This window comes from Scyliorhinus torazame, chromosome 6 (assembly GCF_047496885.1).
Source record: "Scyliorhinus torazame isolate Kashiwa2021f chromosome 6, sScyTor2.1, whole genome shotgun sequence".
NCBI lineage: Eukaryota > Metazoa > Chordata > Chondrichthyes > Carcharhiniformes > Scyliorhinidae > Scyliorhinus > Scyliorhinus torazame.
In genome coordinates this window covers 41717505-41730810 of record NC_092712.1, presented here as the reverse complement: position 1 = coordinate 41730810, position 13306 = coordinate 41717505, and the positions used below count along the sequence as shown (strand labels likewise).

Genomic DNA, 13306 nt, shown 5'->3' with positions numbered 1-13306 from the left:
GAGGGCAGCGGTTGCAGTAGGGTCAAGGCTGCCCTTTACAAGAAGCGGGTGAAGTTTAGGATTCTGCACCCTGCTCGTCTGCAGGTCACGCACCAGAATCAAGTATTCTATTTTGACTAGCTGCAGGCGACGAAGAACTTTATGAGTGACCATGGACTGGGAGGAATATGAGGGCATTGCACTCTGGACTTGTGCTATGTATAGAATGTGAGCACGGGGGGCGGGATGGTGGATTGGCGAAGGTTATGATGATGGGAGTTGAGAAGGTGTGTGTGCCTTTTTCTTTTTCTTGTATGTTTGTTGTTTGCGGGATGGGGCTGGATTGGGGAGTGATGAAGGGTGGCCAGAGGTCCTGGGTGTGGCCACCATGCTGGCTGGGCTAGTTAACAGGAGTGAAGTGGGGGGTTGTTTGGGGGAAGGATGTTGAGGAGGGGGAAAATGGGTGGGTTCTTTATTTGGTTATGGGGAGTGTGTGTGAAGGGGGAGTGGAGATGAGGGATGCTGACGTGGGTGTGGTTGGTGTGGGACAGTAGGTGAGGGAGGGATGGCAGTGGACATCTAAGGGTGGGCTCGGAGGAGTGTGAGGCGATCTGAGGGTGGGCTCAGCAGAATGTGAGGCGATCTGAGGGTGGGCTCGGAGGAGTGTGAGGCAATCTGAGGGTGGGCTCGGAGGAGTGTGTGGCGATCTGAGGGTGGGCTCAGAAGAGTGTGGGGCATGGACCCGGGGGGAGCTGGCTAAAGAAGGGTCCTGACTGACCAGCGGGGAAGTGGAGCGGGAAGCTCCCACGACCCGGTTGATTATATGGAACATGTGGGTTGAATGGGCCGGTTAAACAATCGCTTGTTTTCACATACTTGAGGAGTTTGAAGGCGGACATGGTGTTTCTTCAGGAGACACACCTGAAGCTGGGAGATTAGACGAGACTGAGGAAGGGAAGGTTGGGGCAGGTGTTCCACTTAGGGTTGGATATGAAGCCAAGGGGGTGGTGGAGCTGGTCAACACGAATGTGCCTTCGAGGTTGGTAGTATTGTAGCTAACCCCGGGGGCAGATAGGTGATGGTTAATGGGAATCTGCAGGGGATGCCTTTAGTTCGGGTGACTATTTGTGCCCCGAATTGCAACGATGTGAATTTCTTGAGGCGGGGATTGGGGAAGATTCCGGACCTGGATACGCGCCGGCTGATAATTGGATGTGATTTTAACCCGGTTGTAGGCCCGAGGCTGGACCAGTTGTGTCTTTGAAGGTTTTGGCTGTGGCGAAAGAGTTGAGGGGGCTCATGGACCCTCTGGGGGGCGGACCCATGGTAGTTTGGGAGACCAGGGGCCAAAGACTCCTCGTACTTTTCACATGTGCACCGGGTGTACTCCTGGATTCACTTTTTTAGAATGGATAAGGCGCTGTTGGCGGGGGTAGCCGACTCAGAGTGTTCGCCAACCATGGTTTCTGACCACACGCCTGGATTAGTGGGTGGCACAGGAGGAAGCTCAGCCACAGTGGGGGTTGGATGTGGGATTGTTGGCGGATGAGAATCTGTGTGTGTGAGAGGTGAGCACGGCCTCCGAAGCTATGTGGAGCTGAACAACATACGGGAGGTCATGGCCTCCATGCTGTGCTAGGCATTTAAGGCCGTAATAAGGGGTGAATTTATCTTGATTCGGGTGCACAGGGAGAGGGTGGAACGAGAGGAGAGAGCGAGGCTAGTGGATCAGATTTTGTGAGTGGACTGGAAGTACTTGGTTGCAACAGAGGAGGCGCTATTAAAGGAGAGGTAGAGGTTGCAGATGGAGTTTGGGTTGGTGTCCACAGGAAAGGCAAGAGGACAACTGCGGAGGGTCAGAGGGGCAGTGTATGAGTGATACGCAATCAATACGCTTGAGTCCACGTGGAGTCATATCGATTCAGCTTTAATCAGATAGAACTGTACCCAGCAGCGAAGTTACAGAAGTGAAGGCTGCTGGGACTGCATTGGTTCTTATACCCCGCCTCTCAGGGCGGGGCTATGTACATTGCCCAATGGTAGACCCCGCGGTCTAGCCAATGGTCATTCCTCTCTCTGGTACCGCAATACCTGGTATTACCACATTCACCCCCTGTTAAAAAAGAGCCAGCGGGGTGATGGTCAGTATTACTGTCGCCTTTTCATGGTAGGACCAGGTATTGCAGGTACCATGCTATCGAGGGTTGCGGAGAAAGTTCTTGCGTTGTTAATTCTCTTCATGGTGCTGCAATCAGACGATCGGGCGGCTTGGTCATCCTACTGGAGCGTCTAATTTCGGCGGCGATCCTGGTGAGGGCCCCGGCGGTAGTGACTCCGGGAACGTGGTGTCTTCCTCCCAGGCAGTTTTGTCACCTCTAGGCGGCGCTGTAAGGTCGAAAAATGGGCAGAAGGAAGGGGTGCCTGTAGGGGGCGTCGGTGCCTGCTCGGCTCTGGGTCGGGGTTCTGGCGGCAGTACTGACCCTCCGGTCAGGTACGGTGGGGGGGGTAGTGGCTCGGGCACGCATGGGGCTCCGGCAGGCGCCAGGTCCCGGAGGGAGACCGTATCTTGGTGTCCGTCGGGGAACGCTACGTAGGCGTACTGGGGGTTGGCATGCAGCAGGTGGACCCTTTCGACCAGCGGGTCCGACTTGTGCGCTCTCGCATGTTTCTGCAGCAGGACGGTTCCGGGTGGTGCTAGCCAGGTTGGGAGCGAGGTCCCTGAGGAGGACTTCCGTGTCGGGGTGGACGAAGCTCTCCGTGCTCCCGGAGTTGATGAGGCATGACGTCACGTGGCCGTTGATGCCAATCGTCGTGGTGGCCTTTGCTAGCGTTCGGGGCCGACTGTGGTCCAGGGTAATGGAGGCCAGCTGCAGCAAGGAGTGAAGATCGGGCAGCGCATCGTCAGCCGTTTTGGGGGCTTGAGGCCCCATCCAAGATGGCGCCGTCCATGGATTGCACATGGAGTCCGGGGACTCCGAAGATGGCGGCGGGGAGGAACAAAATGGCGGCGGGGAGGGACAAAATGGCGGTGCACTCTGCTCCCGCGAGGCGGAGGCCAGCTGCAACAAAGGGTTTTGGCCGGGTAGCGCGTAGCCAGTCGCGCTGGGGGCTTGAGGCCCCATCCAAGATGGCGCCGGCCATGGATCGCACGTGGAGTCCGGGGACTCCGAAGATGGCGGCGGGGAGGAGCAAACTGGCGGCACACGCTGCTCCAGCATGGCGGAGGCCAGCTGTAGCAAGGGGTTTTGGTCCGGCAGCGCATAGCCAGCCGTACTGGGGGCTTGAGGCCCCATCCAAGATGGCGCCGGCCATGGATCGCACGTGGAGTCCGGGGCCCGAGCCGCCGCTCAGTCAGGTCAGCAGAAACCCGCTCCCGCTGTCCATAACCACACCCGCCATGTTCATCATTCGCTCCAAGTATGACCGGGGTGTCAATACATTCTCTCCAGAAGGCCGATTGTTCCAAGTCGAATATGCCATCGAGGCCATTAAGTTGGGCTCCACAGCAATCGGAATCCAGACTACAGAAGGTGTTGTTCTTGCAGTTGAAAAGAGAATCACTTCACCCCTGATGGAACCCAATAACATTGAGAACATTGTTGAAATTGATGCCCACATAGGTTGTGCAATGAGTGGGTTAATAGCTGATGCCAGAACTTTGATTGACAAAGCAAGGGTTGAAACGCCGAATCATTGGTTTACCTATAATGGAAATATGACCGTGGAGTGTGTGACGCAGGCAGTTTCTAACCTGGCCCTGCAGTTTGGCGAAGAAGATGCAGATCCTGGTGCAATGAGCCGACCATTTGGTGTGGCTTTGCTGTTTGGAGAAATTTTTGAAAAAGGACCACAGATGTATCATATGGATCCATCTGGGACCTTTGTACAGTGTGATGCAAGAGCGATTGGTTTTGCTTCTGAAGGTGCCCAGAGCTCTCTCCAGGAGGTTTATCGTAAGTCAATGACATTAGAAGAGGCAAAGAACGCAGCTCTCACCATCCTGAAACAAATAATGGAAGAAAAACGGAATAAATTGATACGCAATCAATACGCTTGAGTCCACGTGAAGTCATATCGATTCAGCTTTAATCAGATAGAACTGTACCCAGCAGCGAAGTTACAGAAGTGAAGGCTGCTGGGACGGCATTGGTTCTTGAGGGCGGGGCTATGTACATTGCCCAATGGTAGACCCCGCGGTCTAGCCAATGGTCATTCCTCTCTCTGGTACCGCAATACCTGGTATTACCACAATGAGTATGGAGAAAAAGCAAGCAGAATATTGCTCAGATCCTGAAAGACGTGCTTGTTAGGTGAATTGGACATTCTGAATTCTCCCTCTGTGTACCCAAACAGGCATCGGATTGTGGCAACTTGGGGATTCCCACAGTAACCTCATTGCAGTGTTAATGTAAGCCTACTTGTGACGCGAATAAAGATGATTATTATTATCACTACACCACCATCTTCACACACGCATGCACATCCACCTTGCAATGCAACAAAGGGAATGCCATTAATAGGTGGGCAGGGCCGCTGTGGATTTTGGCCCAAGTGTTTAGAATTTCTTTCCACTTGGGTTTGGAGTTTGGAGTTTGGAGTTGATCGTCTGAGCTTTAACGGGCTGTCCAGAAACATTTAATGTGCAAAGCATGAACTAAAATGTGGCCTGTAAAATAGAAGTCTGGGAGTTTTTCTTCATTAAACATTATTTGTCTCATTGCTTTACAATCATTAGGCAAGTAAACATCACCCCCTACACCCCAGATCTGAGTTTGAACCTGACGATATGTCATAAAATCCCTCCAGTGCAGAAGGAGGCTATTTGGCCCATTGAGTCTGCACCAACCCTCCGAAAGAGCATCCCATCCACGTCCACTGATCCGCCCACCCTGCCCTATCCCTGTAACCTAACCTGCACATTCGTGGACACTCATGGGGCAGTTTTTATCATGGCCAATCCACCTAACCCGCACATCTTTGGACTGTGGGAGGAAATTGGAGCACCCGGAGGAAACCCTCGCAGACACTGGGAGAATGTGCATAGTCCACATAGACAGTTGTCCAAGGCCGGAATCGAACCTGGTCCCTGGCGGTGTGAGGCAGCAGTGCTAACCACAGTGCCACCGTGGCGCCATCAAGTTCAAATTGGCCGATCTACATTTACAATAGGTGATACCGTGCACAAAAGATTCTTCAGGCTCTGACATCAGAAGCCATTCCCCAGTGACCAATATCAGAGTAATAAGGAAATATTAGAGAACTCCAGCTCTTTAATGCTGAGATGCACTGACTGAGTCAGGCCTTGTGTGCATGTAAAGATAGTGAACAAAACAGAAACCTTTGGTTGGGCATTGGAGGCAAAATCCTTGGAATCATTTTGGAAGTGACTGGATCCTGTTACTGGGGGAATGTAGAATACTTTTGGAGAGATATGTTATGGTGGTAGATGCAAGTTTATTGAGCAATTACCCCCAAAACCATCCACTCTCTTTTTCCAGCCAACATTGACTTTTCCCAGACGAGCTTACTTTACCATGCTCAGGATAATGGGTCAGCCATTGAGGACAGAGATGAGGAGAAATGTCTTCACTCAGAAGGTTGTGGATCTTTGGAATTTCTTATCCCAGGGAGCAGTGGGTGTTTAATAGTCAGTGTATCCAAGACAGGGATTAATAGATTTCTGGACAATAAGGCAATCAAAGGATATGGGGGGGTTTATGACGAGAAAGTGGAACTGAGATAGAAGATTAGCCAGGCCCTAACTGAACGGCGGAGAAAGTTCAAGGAGCTGTACGACCTACTCCTGCTTCTGTTTCTTGTGTCTCCTCTGAAACCGGCTGCTCTTTCCTGCTCAGAGCTTTATGTGACTTAAGTCCTAATCCATTGTGATTGATTCTTTTTTTGTATAAGAGTACCTAATTCTTTTTTTTCTTTTAAGGGGCAATTTAGCATTGCCAATTCACCTACCCTGTACATCAGCTTGGTTTGTGGGGGTGAGACCCACACAGACACAGGGAGAATGTGCAAACTCCACACGGACAGTGACCCAGGGTCGGGATTGAACCGGGGTCCTTGGCACCGTCAGGCAGCAGAGCTAACCACTGTGCTGCCCCCAGTGTGATTGATTCTTAACTGACCACTGAAGTGGCCTGATGAATCTTTCAGTTGCATCAAAATTACACTTGAATATGATAAGGATGCAACAAAGACATATTGAATCTAGTGAACCATTGCAGATTCCAACTCACTAGCACCTGGGGACTGGTGTCGATGTTGGAAGATCTACCCCACCAACTGGTCAAGCAACAGACTTATGTAATCATGCACACATTATCATAGCCACGGGTCAATACACAAAATACCTTCTTCAGAATCACTGGATAGGTCCCTTCACTGGCTGGTCACACCTATCACAAATTTACAGTCAGGTAGAATGGCCTTGGGAGTCCTCAATGTTGACTCCGAGCACCACAAACTCTCATGGCAAGGGGTCAAACATGGGCAAGGGAACCTCCTGCTGAGTACCATCCACTGCCTTCCCTCAACTGATGATTCCATCTTCCTCCACATTGGAAACCACTTTGCAAAAGTCCAGAGGACTCAAAGAACATACTCCGGGTGAGTGACTTCAATGTGTATCACCATGATGAGCTGGATAGCAATTGAGTTGACAGAGTTTGGAAATAACGTACTGGGTTTATGGTAGGTGGAGTCCCGACACAAGGAAATAACATCACATTTCAGAATTTGCCAACAAAGTACCGATGGCACAAGCTAAAACAGGAAAATAAAAACCTCTAAATACAGTTTTATTTATTTGTTTATGAAATGTGAGTGTTGCAGTTATTTACTGAAATAATTAAGCCACAGGATTCCATGGCTTAAAACAGAGGAACCTTTACTATACAAGAGTCAAACAAAGCAAACACTATCTTGTGTAACCACCTATATTCTCTAACCCAGAATCATCATGAATTAAACATGAAATAACAGGCAGATTGCTGTTGATTATAAACTATAAATTACACATTAGGCAGATACAACTAAAACTTCTTCTGGATTTGGCTCATCAGTCCACTTAGTATATGTCATTAATCTCAGTCACAAAGCCTTCAAAATTGTCTTCCTCAGTTCCTGTTCTTCTAGGATTTAGCCTGATCCCCAATTAAACCTGAGTTCCAGGCATAGTCAATGGCCTTCACCAAAAATGGCACATATCTGCAGAAACCCCCCTTACTACAACCGTCTGGATCATGCAGATACACCAATGGTATCTTCCATCTGCAGCAACTATATCTGTTTACTTTCAGCTTCTGAATCTAGCCTCTGTTGTCTTCAGCCTGCCTATACTGCACCAATGGAATGATCATCTGCTACTGCGCTGGGATGGCTCTCTGCCATTTTATATGTTACAACCGATTACAGTCTCCCGGACGTTTTGGTTTCCAATCTCAGTTTCAGTCTTAGTTTCCATAGAAACTGGGAGGGTCAATTTCTTTTCTTAATTTCCCTTTTTCAGTTTCCTTTTCAATGAGGATGCACCTTGAAAAAGTGCAACTTTGAGGGTAGTGAATCTGTGGAATTATTTACCGCAGGGGGCTGCAGAGGCTGCCTCATTAAGCATGTTCGAGGCTGAGATGGACAGATTTTTAATCAGTTAGGGAATCAAGGGTTATGGGGATAAGGCGGGAAAGTGGAGTTGAGGATGAGATGAGATCAGTCGGAATCTCATTGAATGGTGGAGCAAACTTGATGGGCTGAATGGCCTGCTTCTGCTCCCACGTCTTATGTCCTTGAAACCACAGACTCCTTCACAGTGGCAAGGCCAGCACTTATTGCTTATCTTGAATTTTTATTGAGAGAACAATGGGCTGAATTCTCCGCTTCCTGAGCTCCGTATTTCTCGGTGGGGCGCCATTTGCTGGCGGCAGGGTTCTGTCTTCCCATCGCTTGTCGATGGTATTTCCCATTGAAGCCATCCCATAACTACCGGAAAACCCATGGGTGGGGTTGCGCTGCCAGCCGGAAAAGTGAATTGCAATGGCCAGAGAATTCCAGTTAATATCTATATTGGTTTACAAATCTTACGCTTGTACACAGTTGCGAACCAGAAAATGGTAATGCCAGCTTTTGCCATTATACAGCCTTACATCGGAAGCTTCGTCTATAAATTATCACCGGGTTCGTATAATCTCCCATCAGCGGTGACACCATAGTACATGAGTTGTGCGTCTTCCAGTTCTATACTCTCTTATATATTCCAATTTGCTGTTTCCTAAATTGCTGTGCAGGTTGCTATTTAACTATAAATGATAATGTAAAATATAAGTATTCTGTAAAAACACAGAGTAAATTAACTTCAAATGGAGATTAGGTTCCCTCTCTGTGCCCCGGTTCAATTATTCCATGTCTTCCAACCCCACTTCGCCATAAACCTGGACTCCCCATTCGCAATGCTCAGAGAAATCAGAATAACGGATGACCAGAAAGTTAGTTGACAGTTGTAAAATCATCCGGACATTTGGACAATTATTAATCACTTGAGTGTTGCTTTATTGGTTTATGAGATCATCGCACTACTTTGATTAGATTATAGCTTTGCAATCACTCCCAAGCATCCATTATTCTAGATTTAATTTACTGCTGATTGATAGCATTTACCATCATAAGTAGTGTATACTTTACAGGAATCATATTCTAACATAGTTTTATTGCAACATTGGACATGTTATCATTCATGGCCTGAGCATAATGGACATTTTTGTGGTGAGGAACCTCAACGCAGATAAGGTTGGAACTGCGGTGAAGGAAATGGGTGACCTTGGTGAGGTCAGTGGTGTCAGTGCTCTGAATGGACACAATTTCCAATATGCCATTGACTGCGAATCAACAATTGTGCACTGGTAAATGACTTGAAAGATTATTGTCAGGACAACATCACTATGCAATCAAAATACTCTGCCAGAATTCTCTGGTCGTTGTGATTCAATTATCCCATCGGCGGCGTACACCCCCAAAGGGTTTCCAGGCAGTATGGGGTGGTTATAATGGGAATTCTCATTGACAAGCAGTGGTAAGATAGAATCCCTTCGCCAGCAAACGGCACGCTGCCGAGAAACACAATGGCGGATCAGAGAACCCCTCGTTCTCAAACATGAAGTTGGGTAGATGTGGAGCACGGGTAATATTTGTGTTTCGGGGAGGAGGGGGGGTGCAGCGATCTATCAGACTAGCAAAAGGCGATTGTTGTGCTGCAGGACTTTGAAGAATGAAGCTGAAGAATACATTCTTTTGTCACGCCACTACTTAAAAAGAGCTATGTTGCTTTTTAAATCATAAAGTAAACTTGAGTTGGTCATTCCTTTTCAGTTGAAACCGCTAATGGACTATTGGTCTGTGTTAATTGCTGATCTGAGGATTCATACATCTGTAGAAATGGATTAGCAAACATTCGCTCAAAGTGAGTAATAAGCTGGGTTTACGTTTGTTGAAGTTCTGCTGCAGGCTGTTGTTGGTAAACTCTTGTAACAGTCCATGGCTGCGTAGTCATCGTGAGAAGGGAGCTGGGTGAGTTGAATGAAGAGACAATCCCAGATGTGTCACCATGAGAAATAAAACACAGTTTGGGGGTTTCTGCCTGTGAGCATCAATGTGCCTCATTCGCAATTCTCTCTGTAAAGAAAGTGACTTTTACTGTATCAAGTCACACCTGGTTCCTCTACCCTGTGCTCACTGACCTACATTGACTCTCGGTCAAGCAATGTGTTGATTTTAAAATTCTCATCCCTCTTTTCAAATCCCTCCATGGCCTCGCCTCTCCCCATCTCTGGGACCTCCTCCAACCCCACAACCCTCCAAGATATATGCACTCTTACAGTTCTGGCCTTTTGTCCATTCCCAATTGTAATCCACCATTGTCTGCTGTGCCTCCAGTTGCTTGGACCCCAAGTTCTGGAGCTCCCTCCCTACAACCCTCTGCTTCTATGCCTTCCTTTCCCCCATTAAGGGGCTGGTTAAGCACAAGGCTAAATCGCTGGCTTTGAAAGCAGACCAAGGAAGGCCAGCAGCACGGTTCGATTCCCGTACCAGCCTCCCTGAACAGGCACAGGAATGTGGTGACTAGGGGCTTTTCACAGTAACTTCATTTGAAGCCTACTTGTGACAATAAGTGATTTTCATTTCATTAAACACACCTAAAAACCTATCATTTCGACCAAGCTTTTGGTCATTTGCCTCAATATTTCTTTTTGTGGCTGGGTGTTATACCCTATTTTATAATGCTCCTGTGTTGTGCCTTCGGACATTTTAGTACATTAAAGGCACTAAATAACTATAAGTTGTTGTCATATAAGTTGTTGACTTATTACTCACTTTGAGCGAATGTTTGCTAATCCATTTCTACAGATGTACGAATCCTCAACTGCTTTCTTTACCTACAGATATAGGGCGGGATTCTCTGGCCACGCCCACCCAGCGACCGGAAATCTCCGCCCAAGGTCAATGGACCTATCCATGGTCCGCGCCCCGCCTGTGGCGATCTTGCAGTAGGCGGGTGGAAGAATCCGGCCCATAGGCTTTGAAGTGGTCATTGATGAGAATAGATTCTCGGCGAGGCGTGTATTACCTCGAGTATAGTAAAGGGGTCATCTATTTGGGGTGTTTAGGATAGTTAGATGATATGATAGGTAGTTAGGGAGAGACTGTTTCCTCTGGTGGGGAAGTCCAGAACGAGGTGGTGTAACCTTAAAACTTGAGTTAGGCCATGGTGGCAGGAAGCATTTCGAAACACAAAACAGAGAGGAAATCTACAACTCTGTCCCTAAAAAAAGTGGTTGAGGATCGGAGCCAATTGAAAATTTAATGTCAGAGAATGATGCATTTTGTCAGTATTAAGGGAAACAAGTTAAGATGCAGATGGACCATGGTCTAATTAGATGGAGGAATAAGCTTGAGGGGATGAATGGCCTCCTCCTGTTGTTTTGCTCCTATATTTATAGTTGTTGACAAATGTATTTTCTCAACTCGTTGAGCTGTCATCTAATATTGTGCGGGGCTTGGCTTAATGCTCTCTTTCACAATTATGCCCACTAAGTGTCTCGTTAGCCACTGGAAAACAATCAAAATGTTGTGAAAGATAGATTTTCCATGAGATAGTGCCTTTCACAATCTCCCAGGCTTTCACAAAGCACTTTCAGAATTTGGGGCGGGAGCATATTGGTGATGTTACTGGAAACTAGTTTTTTAAAAAAAAATTCACAGGGCTTGTCTCTCTGGTCCCCCAGCCGCGTGTTTCTCAATGTCACGCCGTTCGCTGGCGGTGGGATTCTATACTCCCGCCGCTGGTCAATGGGATTTCCCATTGAAACCACCACACGCCGCCGTGCAACACGCTGGCGTGGGTGTGCTGCCGCCGGAAAAAGTGAATCGCACCGGCCGGGTTATTTCGGCCATCCTTTCATGGGATGTGGGCTTCGCTGGCTCGGCCAGGATTTATTGCCCATCCCAAATTGCCCTTGAGAAGGTGGTGGCGAGCTGCTCTCTTGAACTGATGTAGTCCATGTGTGTAGGGCCACCCACAGTGAGTGGCTTGGGGGGGGGAACTTGCAGGTGGTGGTGTCCCCACGTATCTGCTGTTTTTTGTCCTTCTAGATGGTAGAGGTTGCGGGGTTTGGTAGGTGCTGTAGAAGGAGCTTTGGTGAGTTGCCGCAATACATCTTGCAATAACCCAGAATAATGGCAGGAGGTGTGACTTGAAATGAAAAATGAAAATCGCTTATTGTCACAAATAGGCTTCAAATGAAGTTACTGTGACAAGCCCCTGTCATGATATTCGGGTAAACATCATAGCACATACATACATACATACTGATGGACAGGTCAACGGACCAATCAACACACACAACACGACAGCCAATCACAGGCAAGAGCATACACAGTACAAAACAGGGAACACGACACTTCCTGGGCACTCGAGCAGGAGACGGCTCAGGGCACGGAGCTCATTACAAGCCACTCAGACATCCACCATGTGCTGAGTGCCACTACACGATAGAATTAGGAATAGGTCCACAGAATCAAGGGTCATGATCGAACCTCAGTAAACAGTTTACCACTGTAAATAGTTGTTTGAAATAAAACTGTTGTACCATTCGCAACCATGTTGGTTCGTCTGTGTAGCAGAGTACCCAACACTTCAGCCCCTAGTCGCCACATTCCGGCGCCTGTTCGGGGAGGCTGGCACGGGAATTGAACCGCGCTGCTGGCCTGCCTTGGTCTGCTTTAAAAGCCAGCTATTTAGCCCTGTGCTAAATCAGACTCTGCAGGACTTTAAGTCCAACCCATGGCAGCTGAGGGGATTTAAACTCAAGTGACAAGTTGGGAATAAACACTAGTCTCATTAATAATAATCATAGAATTTACAGTGCAGAAGGAGACCAATTGGCCCATCAGGTCTGCACGGCCTTGGAAATATCACCCTACTTAAGCCCACACCTCCACCCTATTCCCGTAACCCAGTAATCCCACCTAACTTTTGGACACTAAGGGGCAATTCAGCATGGCCAATCCATCTACCCTGCACATCTTTGGACTGTGGGAGGAAACCGAAGCACCCGGAGGAAACCCACACAGACACGGGGAGAAGGTGCAGACTCCGCGCAGACAGTGACCCAGCGGGGAATCGAACCTGGGATCCTGGAGCTGTGAAGTAACAGTGCTAACCACTGTGCTACTGTGCTGCTCTCTAATAATAATTGATTGTCATAAAAATCCATCTCATTCGTGATTCCCTTTCGGGGAGAAAGTCTGCTGTCTGCAGACCAGCCTGCATGTGACTCCAGACCAAAAGCAATGTTAATTACTGTGGTGAAATATATTCACCAGGACATGTGGTGCCTATGTAACCTTTAACCTTTAAGGATTGAGCTGGAACCCCGGTGTGCTCTGCCTCTGGCTCCTCCCCCCCCCCCCCCCCCCCAGGACGGTATATAGTCCTGCGCCCAGTGGGTGGCGCTCATTTGTACAGAAGTCACTGGCAGGCTAGTTCTTTGTGTAATAAAGCCTTCGTTCACTTGTTCATATGGTCTCGCTGTGAATTGATGGTATATCAATTACCCTCAGAAATGACCCAGCAGACCACTCAGTTCAAGGGCAATAAATGTTGGCCTGCCAATGACACTCGTATCCCAAGAATGAATAAGAAAAGATCGTTGCCGTTGTAATGTAGGAAATGCAACAGCCAATATGTGCACATCAAGCTCTCATAAACAGCTATGTGGTAATGGCCAGATAATATTTTTCACTGATGTTGGTTAAGAACATACAAAAT

At 48.2% G+C, this 13306-nt stretch overlaps 1 long non-coding RNA gene and 1 pseudogene across 1 annotated transcript in view; both read left to right on the top strand.

Annotated features, from left to right (window-relative positions):
* The window catches only part of LOC140424760 (uncharacterized), a 375001-nt gene that overhangs the window by 83243 nt on the left and 278452 nt on the right, over nucleotides 1–13306 (top strand). The gene's annotated exons all lie outside the window — the stretch shown is intronic.
* LOC140425637 (proteasome subunit alpha type-5 pseudogene) lies at nucleotides 3338–4036 on the top strand (annotated as a pseudogene).